Below are 12347 nucleotides of genomic sequence, written 5' to 3'. Positions count from 1 at the left end.
ACTAATTTGTATTTTTCTGAAGTATGATTCCAAATTATTATTAACTTTTTTCAAATATGAAAAAAAATAAATAAAATAATTTTGTACCGTACAATTGCAAATTTTTATTAATTTTATTCTAATCCGAAAAGAGAGTCAACCTCAATGGCCACACTCCTTCCCTTAGTACATGAACCAGGTTAGGCTTATGGGTCATTTTAAGTGCCTTTCCAGCTACAGTGATTATGAATTTACAGCAAAGCTAATTAGGGTTTAAATACCTTCTGTGATTTGGACTCCACCCTGCCAAACCAATTAGGGTTTAAATACCTCCTGGGATTTGGACTTCACCATGGATTATGACAGTTGGATAGATAGACGTTACATATACGCAACTGTCCAACCCCATCTTCCATTTTTTTTCTCCAAGGCTTGGCATTGTTGGAGGAATCAGGAAAAACAACAAAGAAACCACATTATCATAAACACTATCATAAATATGAAAGTCAATATGCTCCACCATAAACATAACTAACATAAACAAAAAAAAATCATAACTGAGTACAAGAGTAACAACGAAAAAACCACACTATCAACTGAGTACAAGAGTAACAACGAAAAAACCACACTATCATAAACACTATCAGAAATATGAGAGTCAATATGCCCCACCTTCACTCCCAGACTGCAAAATGTTCATTCATACAACAAAGCTGACAGCCAGACCGTTCAATAAAGTGAAATTATAATTTTTTTTTTTCAAACCTTACAAATTCCAAATTATTATTAACTAATTTGTATTTTTTTGGAGTATGATTCCAAATTATTATTAACTTTTTTCAAATATGGAAAAGAAAAATTAATTTTGTACCTTACAATTGCAAATTTTTATTAATTTTATTCAAATCCGAAAAGAGAGTCAACCTCAATGGCCACACTCCTTCCCTATGTACATGAACCAGGTTAGACTTATGGGTCATTTTAAGTTCCTTTCCAGCTACAGTGATTATGAATTTACAGCAAAGCTAATTAGGGTTTAAATACCTTCTGTGATTTGGACTCCACCATGCCAAACCAATTAGGGTTTAAATACCTTCTGGGATTTGGACTCCACCATGGATTATGACAGTTAGATAGACGTTACATATACGCAACAGTCCAACCCCATCTTCCATTTTTTTTCTCCAACGCTTGGCATTGTTGGACTAATGAACAACCGCTGAGACCTGCAAATTACAGCAGGGGTCGGGAGATCGAATCCCAGCAGGGGCATTCGAGACAGCAATCAATGGCGAGGGTGAACCTGCAGACTCGTTACATTCAGCCCATAAAAGGCCTGTATTAGGTCTCCCATGAAGGTTTCTATAACTTATAAAAAATCATTATTCTTTCTGTTTGATTGCATCTAGGAAGCCTGGTATATTATACAGTACAGGTTGGGATGGGCATGGAAACCCCAGTGCATATGAGACATGGGTTTCATGGGGTGTGCTATTATAACCAGTGTTCAGATTTTTTGCATGTAACAGAATCCAACTTAAATTCAATGGCTTGCAATCATTTTGTAGCTTTCTCAAAAAAAATATATCATATATGAATGGATAAATGAATCTGTATATTTTGTTCTGTCCAAATACATGTTTGGATTTGAGAACCAGATGGGAGAAAAAAATAGTGTTTTATGCTAAAACCAGGCCAAAGGCCATCTCTCATGTAACCTGAAATTACTCTTTTGGATCTCTGAAACAAAAAAACTAGATCAGTTGCCCCAGTTTTTATCCTCTGAAGATTGAAGCAGCTCTCCATTACTGAGATTTGTCAAGGCAAACATAGCTCCACTATCCAGCAGCAACACAGAGCCTCCAAACTACAGCCAAGGCTCAACTATATCAATCCAAAATTCAAACCCTAAATTATATACATGTCTGTAAATCAAGAAACCAAAATCATTACGTATATCTCTGTAAATCAAGCCACCAAATCATTTGATATAGAGATTTCCTTGACACAAAGAATATTGAGGTCTAACTATGCCGAAATATTAAACTAGGTTTTCTTATTATTATAACAATATGTTAAAAAACAGGTAGATGAATTAAACTTAAACTTATTGCACTCACCAGGCCTCCATGAAAGAACGCAGACTGAATCTACGTCTATAATTCTGCCTAAACTGAGGAGCAGGCCGCTGCACTGGTTGTGGAAGAGGAGGTGCTGATGGTGAAGCACTGTGGTAATATTCCTGGTAACCCTGTGGAGGTAAATACCAAGAAGTGGAGGGATAACCAGAGGAATAAGATTGCCCTCCATGATGAGGAACCCATGGGTAGCCAACCACTGGTGGCGCACTGTGTTCTAAATCATCAAGGTAGTTTGGCTTCATGGCTACTGATCTTGAAATAACCTTGTTTCAGAACCAAATAAGCTAAATGCTTCCACAGTACTTATCATTCATTATTCCTAATGTTTTCTCCATCTGCACCCCATTATCCTAGATTTGCACTATTCAACCACACAACTGACTTTTTTTTTAATTTTAAACTACCCACATTGAAAAGTTCAGATTCCCAGATAATGCAGTCAGGCTCAGAACATTATGTAATTTGCTGACTGCAGAACCCAGGTCATGATGGTCCTACTGCTAGAATCTGCAGTGCTATTTCTCTGATATTGATGTAGAAAACAGTTTGTCCTATCTTCCTATTATTATAATATTTATTATAATGGAGTCACTCACCACGTGAAAGTAAATCGTGACAATCTGAAACTTTGAACCTAAGGGGTAGTTGAGCTTTCTCAATCTTGGAGGACGGGGAGCGATGCCCACCCTGCATTCAACGTTGAACCAGAGCGTTATAAAGTCAAACCTACCTTTCAGAGGGCCATGTTTTGTCATTGTTTTCTTATGATCCGTAGGAGCAGCACGTTGTCCTGTCACAAGACACGCTTATCTATGGCCGGTTGGATTATGCAAAAAATTCAATATTTTGTTTCTAAATTTGGTTATCAACTTTTTTTGTTTTGTTTTTCAAAAGTAACATGCCTGAGTTTGATTTTAATAATGTCGCCTTAGTGATGATCGAGGATCAAACTTCGAATCTTCAAATATTGTTGTGGTGGGGAAGGAGTCCGTGTACTCCATTTCAAAGCAGAAGCAGTGTGGTGTTGTGATCGGGCGAAGTTTTTAATTTTCAATTAGTATAGTCAAGGTGACATATTGTTTGGTTATAAAGTATTTTGAAAAGTGATGATGTCTAGTTTTATTATCATGGAGTTTATGAGAATTAATTTATATTTTAGGAATTTATATTTTCTTCTTTATATTCATCAAAATGATTAGGTTCATCAAGTCTTTATAATATATATATATATATTTTTTAACGTTATTTTTTTTATGGCATTATATCTATATATATATATTATTTCGAAGCAATAATATTTTGACAATTAATTTTATTTTTCAAATCTCTTTTTTTATTCTATGATGGCTTAATTTAGATTAGACATCTTTATGCTATTCATGCTTAGTCAAAGGTGGTTTGGACTAGAGTTTAAAGGAATTTTAGGAAGCCTCTTGTCTTCCATGTTGTTTAACTTTTTCTTATACATTAAATGCTTGGTCATAGTTGTCCTCTCAAAGGGGATAGATGCTTCTTAGAGGAGAATAGAATAATGTGTATTTCTTTGACTCCAAGTTTAGGAGAAATGAGGGATGGTTAGGATAAATTAACTACAATATTAGAGTCAAGCAAGGTTTGGACTAGAGTTTAAAGGAATTTTAGGAAGCCTCTTGTCTTCCATGTTGTTTAACTTCTTCTTATATATTAGGTTCTTGGGCATAATTGTGCTCTCAATGGGGAAAATAATTGCTTCTTTGAGAAGAATAGAACAAGGTGTATTTCCTTTAATTTTGAGATTACAAGTTATAAAGTTCTTTTGGATCTACTCTATCTTTGTCCACAACTCTCTAGAGATATTACAACTCCAAACTTTGCATCCATATAAAATAATAGGAGTAATGAGAGTCTCAACAATGAGTTGTTGTTGTTTTATTTATGATTATTATTATTATTATAATTCATATGGACCAAAGGTCTACCAATTTACAATTGCTTTCAAGCCCATAATAAGTTTTCCACCCTCCATTTGTCCTTTCTCAATGCTATAATTCTAGTTGAGCTTGTATTGAATATTGACTCCGAGATATTTATATAAAAGCAATTCCCCCAAATTGTTGTTGTAGTATATGAAAGTATCATATGTGATCTTATTGGATTTAATTATCATGACTTTCATTTTTGTCTATATTAATTTTCATACTTGTCTTGAAGTAGATATTCTTCAGGATTCTCCATTTCTTGCAAAGATCATAGAGACTCCTCATCCTAAGAACAATATCATCAACATAAAGAAGAAGAATGATGACTATTCTAGCAAGAGTTAGGCCAACATAACCTAGTTCTTCAAAATAATCTTCTAACTTGTTAATGTATATGCCAAAGGGGGATAAGGGGCAACCTTGCTTCACTCCAATATTGCAGTAAATTTATCCTAACCATCCCTCATTTCTCCTAAACTTGGAAATAATATTCTCATGTAACCTCACCTCAATAGCCTTCAACTCAAGAGACACTTTAATCTCTTCCAATTTATTCCAAGGGTTTTTTCGTAGAAAAAGACACGTAATTTTATTCATCAAAGAAGCATTTTGCATTTGCACAAAGCACATTCTAATGGGAAAAGGCCACCTGAGAAGCCATGGAAAAAACTATATATCAAAAAACATAATAAGCCCATTAACGTGCAACACACATTAGAAACTATGTCAAAGAACCCTCACAAAAAATCTACAAATAAATATTCAGAGGCGACCAACATTACAAAATGGGGCAAAAAAGCCCCCAACGAAAAAACCAACATCAAAGGGTGAAGGAAAACCCTCAAAATGTTGGCCAAAACTGAGCACAGGCCGCTCAAATAGTCCCGAAATCAATCCAAATTGACCATGCCATAGAAACCAATGCAGAGAAGCCCCATGAAGCCCACAACAAAACCCTAGGCTTATAAGACACTGACGAAGGGAGCCCAACAGGCCGCAAGGAAATAGGGGCAAAATGCCTAGAACAACCAACGATGACCTTGAAGCTGACGAAAGTAGATGCAACATGGGACCAATGAAACAATGAAGGAAATGAAAATAACATAGAGATACCACAAAAGCAGACTTTGAAAGAGAGCATCAATGAACACTCTGATGAAAGCACCACGCCTAGAAACTCACAGAAAAACACCCACATACAATTGTTCCACCTGCAAAGGGAAAATATTGTGAAGGAAATGGATGAAGGGATCAGCGAAGGCACGAACCAGGGCCAAGGTGGCTATGGTTCCAACCATCTCACCTCGCTCTCTTCTCTAAAGGTTTTTCTTTATTCATATTTTCTTTGTGTTTTATCATGTATCCTTTTATGTCTCATGGTCATTTTTCTCTTTTTTGTCTTGTCATGATTATTGTAATTTTTATAGTGTTCTCATAAATACTTTAATATCCTCATTAATGTCTTATCAAAGTCCTCAAATTACAATTAATATCTTCTTATTTTTCTCTTGGTCCTCAAATTATAATTAATATATTTTTATTGCTCTTTCAGTCATATTTAGGTTGATAAGAATGTCTATTTTGGAATAGGGATTTCAAAATTTTACTTTAAGGCTCAATAATTATTAGATGGATGGTAGGATGGTAAGACAGTCCTAGATCTGTCATTACTTCTTAAATCATCACAATACTCCTAGAGACTACATAGGCTTTGCTTTGTGCTCTTTGGGTTGTTGTTCTTGTATAAGAAAAATCTTATATCTATAGCAAAATGTTTTGATAATCCCCGCATGATTCTTTTGAAAAGTCATTCAATTGTTTAACAGAAGAAATGTAAGGAGCAATGTGGCCAAGGAACAGCCCTCCCAAAAGAATAAAGGTATAATTTAGTTAGTTTTTATGAATATTTTAGTTTTACCAACATAAGATGTATCATGAAGTTTTTTGACACTCATCATGGATTGATGTAGCATTTACCAACTATTTAATTTATATAAGTGTGCTAGTTTATATTTTAATTGCATCTTATTGGTCCTTAACCTCTTATTACCATCTTTGTAGCATCCTAATTGCATCTTAATAATATCTTAATTGTATTTTAATATTCCTAGATAAACAATTTATATTCTAAATAACATTTTTTATTAGCTAATGTGAGTCTTGAGATGATTGGTACGCCTAATTTAGCGAACCCAGCTTGAGGCACACCAACCCTTAGCATGGTTGGATTTGTACCCATATAATTTCGAACTGGTAACTTTTTTGCCAGAAATGTCTTAACAAAACCCCTGTCACCATCTATTCTACATGCCATAAACCTAATTAACATATTTTAATACTTAAAATAAAATACATTTATAAAATCACAATAAACTATATACCATTTCCATTTTTCTCATTTTAACCAATAATCTAATAAATTATATATTATTTCCATTTTTCTTATTATAATCAATATTCCAATATAATTTATTGAAATATTATTTCCAATTTTCTTGTTATAACAAATATTCCAATATAATTTTTTGAAATGTTAAATCATATATATAAATATAATCAAGTGATTCATTGTACTTCGAGGAAATATTGTCTTATTAAGCATAAGAATCAAATCCATTATTATTAAAATTTCATCCCTTTGTTATCCTCTAACCTAATGTAATCATGTACCAACTATAATGTAATCATGTACCAACTATTATTAATAAATAATAGTTAAATAAATAAAATCATGAATTATGCGTCTTTAATGTATTTTTCCTTCATTGCAGAGATAGGTGTGGCGGTTGCCTTTTTTTCTTGAATTTTGATATGCATAGGCAAATCAAATGATATTAAAAACAATACAATAATTAATCTAATCTTTGTTGTGAAGCTTCTTGAAATGATAATGCAGAGATCATATTATTTGATATTCAAGTGTTTTTTTTTGCTATAGTGTGTTTTTATGAACCTTTGTTCCATCTTAAACCTGATTGCATTATTTATCTTCAGCTCCAAGTTCCTTGAAATTGGTTTTTTTTTTTTAAATAAATAAATTATTTGTTTTTTTTTAATAAAGAAAATAAAAATGAAATGTAAAAATAAAAATTATACAAATAATTAATAAAATAGGAATTCAAATTTAGTTAATATATATTTTGTTGATTAATAGGATATTTTTATTTTTAAATTATAAATATTATGAAAGAATATTTAATTTTAATATGCCAATTGATACTAGATTATAATAGATGTAAAACTATAGGCATAAAACTATCCATAATGGATTTAAATATTCTTAGGAACTTTGCTCATTAACCCTAATTGTTAGGGTTTGTTAGGCTTCCCTAGGTTGAGGAAAATCATTTTCAAAGTGCTTGTTTGTGATAAAATTTATAATGTCCTTGCATGTAAATGATACAAAACATATCCAACAATTTATTTGTAATACGTTTGATGTTTGTGGAAAATATGGCCATGGCAAGACCCATGCTGGATGCTTAAGAATTAAAAAACTCTAGTTGCCTAAGAAGAAAGTGATGTATTTTAGAAAAAGAATAAGAAATATCATCCATTAACACCATTCCATTGAGGTGTAATAGAAGTATAAGTACTTATTGTGTACCATGTGGGACACACACACACACACACACACATATATATATCACTTTCATAGGGTGGTTATATGCATTATTTGTGACCCAAGTGATCATGGTATTAGAATACAAAAATCATAGGAACAAAACCATCCATAATGGAACTAACTATTATTGGGGGCTTGACTATCTAACCCTCATTGTCAGGGGTTGTTGGCCCCCATCCCCCTAAGTTGAGGAAAATCACCCTCATAGTACTTGATTTTGATAGAATGCATAATATACTCAAATGAAAAGAATAAAAAACATATCCAACAATTTTATTGGTATGAAATTTTATGTTTGTATAAATCATGGACATGGCAGGATTCTCTGCTTGATGCTCATGAACAAGGAAACTTTAGATGCATAAGAAGAAAGTGATGTACTTAAAAAAAAAAAAAGGGAAAAATTCATCCTATTGTCATTCCACCAAGGGCAAGTACACACATGAGTGCTTCTTGTGTACTATGTGGGGACACATGCAAATAAGTATTTATACTATTTTCATAGGGTGGGTACATGCATTATTTGTGACCCAAGTGATCATGATGCCCACTAATGTTCAAATATTTGACAAAATATACTAAGAATTGCAACATGATACAATAAAAAAGTGTTGTCCAAATTAGTATGCCTTTATTGTTGGGTGAATCCACGAAGATGGGTAATAGTTTTTAGTTAAATGTAGCAATGAAAATTTTACATTTCACATATTTTTTGAATTGAATCCTTTGGAACTTATATATGACTTGTCAATTTTGATGTATGATAAAAAACAAGTTGTAGCAGATTGTATTATCTTTCTAACAATATTTTTTTCAATTAATATTAATGTTTAATGTGTCAAATTTTTATTTCATTAAATTCATATTTACACATTTATGGAAAAGATAACAAGTGACTTTTTTCCTATAAACTAATTCAATGTTCAATGTATAATTTTTGAAAACGAATATATGATCGCTATTTACATGTAACCTAGTAAATTCCACATTTTTTGGAAATTTATATACAATCAATATTTGAATCACATTCTATACAAATTTGTATTTCCATCAACCACACTATTTACATAAATTGACAAAAAAATTACCTTTTTTAAAAGGAAACATGCATGAGGATCCCACCATTTTTTTATAATTCTTTGGTTGTGTAGTTTATATGCCATTAATTTTTCTCCAATAACCTTTTGAATTGTGGAAAAAAATTATGTATAATCTTAAAAGAATGTAAATTAAGAATAAATATGAAAAAAAATGAAAATGATATACCACGAGATAGAATATTCATTGATAAACCCAGTAGCATTAACTCACCCACCTAAGATGAAAGAGATGAAGGGGTTTCACCCCCTGGGGGTTGTAGGAACAAAAAATCCTATAGCAAGGGGAATAAATTTTAGGATTTTAAATCTTCAAACGATTAACATTGTTTTATCAAGGTTTATTATAAAGATCAACTAAGTGCCTAACAATTATTTTCAAAATACTTCAATTGACGGTTATAAACCCTTGAATGAGGTCCCAATGGGTTAACACAAATATGTTAGGCTCATACTCTAACACCTTAAGACGATAGATAGGTTTCTACGTACTGAGATTAAATTGATTTAAATAAGGCCCATGTAGTAGATATAGTGTGAAAGGGATAATTGTAAGAAGGCCTATTAGAAGGCCCCACATCATTGTACTGGTATCTTTGGGATGTGCTTCCATACTACTTGTGTGAGCACTTATGTCAGGAAGGAATTTTACTAGAAGGTTAGCATAAACATTTCTCACACCTTTTTTGGTTGGAATTGGTCCCTAATCATCCTAGGTTGACTTCCAAAAGGACCCCTTTATCAATTGGTTTTCCCATTGTGTAACTCTAGATTTACTAGGGGTGTGCTCTTTTGTTCTAGTCTAGTTGGCCATGAGGTGTTTTATCTTTGCATCAAACGTTTGTAATACTTCATGGATGGATTTAAAATATAAATTTAGGAAGGATAGTGTTTGGTTTCAAGGGGAACAAGCAAGTAGTGATTGAAGTGGTAGATAAGATTTTTCCATCTAACTTTAATCCTCCTTTGATCCATCCTTCTAACCCCAAACTCATTGTGGTGAGTGAATTTTTGGTGGGTCTTTTTCTCTACTTAATATCCCTTGTTAGATGTCCCTATACTAGTAGTGTAACCCCTTATTTTTATTAGTGCAACCCCTTTATTATATTAGTGTGCCCATGTGGTCCCCATATTGTTATTATTGTGCCCTATAGAAGCCCACTATTTTTATTTTTGTGCCCTTACATTATTATTGTTATGTCGGCTCTCATTATATAATGACCCTTAGACTCCTATATATAGAAAGGAGGTCTTGTCATTTGTATCATCCAAGAATTTTTCATTTGTGTAATGTAAAGGAGGTTGCCCCCTCGAAGAGGCTTATTTTGAAGGCGTTGATCTCTCTTTTCGTCTATTTTGTGAGTTGGTTTCATAACATTCAGTATCAGAGGTTTGGATTATAGGCTTTCACTACTCCAAATAGGCCATCGTGGCATTTTCACTATAACCTTTTCGCTACTAAGTTTCAGAAGCTAAAAAAAAAAAACATTTGAGCCAAAATCGTTCTGAACCTCAGGTGTGAATTTAAGATCTTTTCTCACTATATTTTTGGAGATATAATCTGAGGAAGTTAGGGTTTTTGCAAGCTCCATAATTCCATCTCAAACAGGTCATCATGGAATTTTCGTTTTAATTTTTTTCTACGAAGGTTCAGACTTTGAAATTACAACCCATTTGAGACGAAATCTTGGTAAAGCTCGGGCTCGAAATTCAGACCTTGTTTCACTATAGTTTCGGAGATATGGTCCAAGACATTTAGGGTTTTTGTAGGCTTCTCAATTACATCCCAAACAGGTGACCTTGGGAAAATCATCATAACTTTCTCTCTTAGCATCATATTGAAATTTCGTAAAATGTTATAGAAAGAGAACGGACTGTAGTATTCTGTGTATCTGTTTCAGGTCCTAAGGTTGAAACAATAACACGTGGAATTTCGTACAAGTTCGCTCTACTGAAAAAGAATATAATCAGGTTATCTTGGGAGGTTGGGCATAACTCTTTCTTGCAGAATCCAATTTCAATCAGACCGGTGGAATTCGAAAGAGGACGCAGAGGGCTACCACAGGTTGCAATTTTAGAATTTGGAGATTTGAAACTACAGAGTTACATTCGTTTCAAGATTGAGCTCCTAAAAAAAAAGAAAAAGAGATATGAAGAAGTTTGATGGCAAGGATCTGGTAACATGGATACTACAGATGGAGCAATATTTTGATCTACATGATGTTCAACTATTACAAAAGGTACATATTGCATCTTTATATTTAGAATTGAACCAGTTTTTATGGTATAGAGCGCTTTGTGCTCGTAAAGCACTTGTGACCTGGTCAATTTTCACGGAGGAAATGATAGGACATTATGAGGAGACAAAGAGAAATGCCTTCTTGAGCCAATTGATAAATCTCAAACAAAAGGGTTCAATGGTAGAGCACATTGAGGAATTTCAAAAAATGAATATAAGGGTAATAGAGGATTGATGTCTTCATAGGGACTTTAAAAGATAACATCCAACATGAGGTTCACCTTTGGGAACCAAATTCGTTCAAGAAGGCATACAGGTTGGCAAGAAAAACGGAAAGCAAAATTATGGCAACAACGAATTCTATCACTCACAGTTATAAAGATGGAATTTTTGTTTCTATTAGCCTTCCACAACCTACAAGGTTGACACCACAACAATTGGAAGAAAAAAGAGCGAAAGGGCTTTGTTACAGTTGTGATAGAAAATACATTAAAGGTCATAAGTGTGCTGAGAAGAAATTATTTTACATAGATTGTGAAGAGGAAGAAGAAAAGGATCAAGAAACATCAAAAGAAGAGGATATACACCAGGAACCAACCCTAGAGAAAGAAGAAATGAATCTGACCATGTCTTGTACTGCATTGGCAAGAATTACCACTCCTCAAACTCTCAAGATAGAAGGACATATCAAGAAGAAGAAGGTTCAAGCAGTGAAATATCAGGAAGAAAAGGATCAAGAAACGTCAAAAGAAAAGGATACTCACCAGGAACCAACCCTAGAGAAAGAAGAAATGAATCTGACCATATATTGTAATGCATTGGCAGGAATTACCACTCCTCAAACTCTCAAGATAGAAGGACATATCAAGAAGAAAAATGTTCAAGCAATGAAATATCACATCGAACATCAACAAAAAGTTCTACAACTTTTAAAGGATAACTTCACTTTGGCGCAGAATCGAATGAAACAACAGGCATATCAATATCGTAGCGAAAGAAGTTTTGATGTAGGTGACTCAGTGTTTCTACGACTACAACCATACAAACAAATGTCCCTCAAGGAAGCTAAGAAAGATAAGAAATTATCACAAAAGTATTATGGTACGTACAAGTTGTTACAAAAGATTGGTACTATGGAATACCAATTGGAGCTTCCTGCATCTTCTCGAGTGCACCTAGTTTTCCATGTTTCATGCTTAAAGAAGGTTATAGGTGAGAAGATCCCAGTTCAAACAATATTGCTAGAACTTTACGAGGAAGTAAAAATCATATTGGAGCTAGAAGTAGTCATAAAAACAAGAAATCGAC

At 33.3% G+C, this 12347-nt stretch overlaps 1 long non-coding RNA gene across 1 annotated transcript; it reads right to left on the bottom strand.

Annotated features, from left to right (window-relative positions):
- Nucleotides 1–1566: 1566 nt before the first annotated feature.
- On the bottom strand, nt 1567–2674 carry LOC149202998 (uncharacterized). The gene is made up of 2 exons (XR_016253592.1): nt 2100–2674; nt 1567–1846 (listed from the first exon to the last, which is right to left on the bottom strand). It is a non-coding gene; the product is annotated as an uncharacterized LOC149202998 (long non-coding RNA).
- Nucleotides 2675–12347: the final 9673 nt, after the last annotated feature.

This window comes from Pinus tabuliformis, chromosome 2_1, assembly GCF_031772625.1.
Source record: "Pinus tabuliformis cultivar Carrire ecotype Pingquan chromosome 2_1, CPIR1, whole genome shotgun sequence".
Classification (NCBI taxonomy): domain Eukaryota; kingdom Viridiplantae; phylum Streptophyta; class Pinopsida; order Pinales; family Pinaceae; genus Pinus; species Pinus tabuliformis.
The sequence above is the reverse complement of the archived record's forward strand: the minus strand, read 5'-3'. Positions and strand labels throughout refer to the sequence as shown.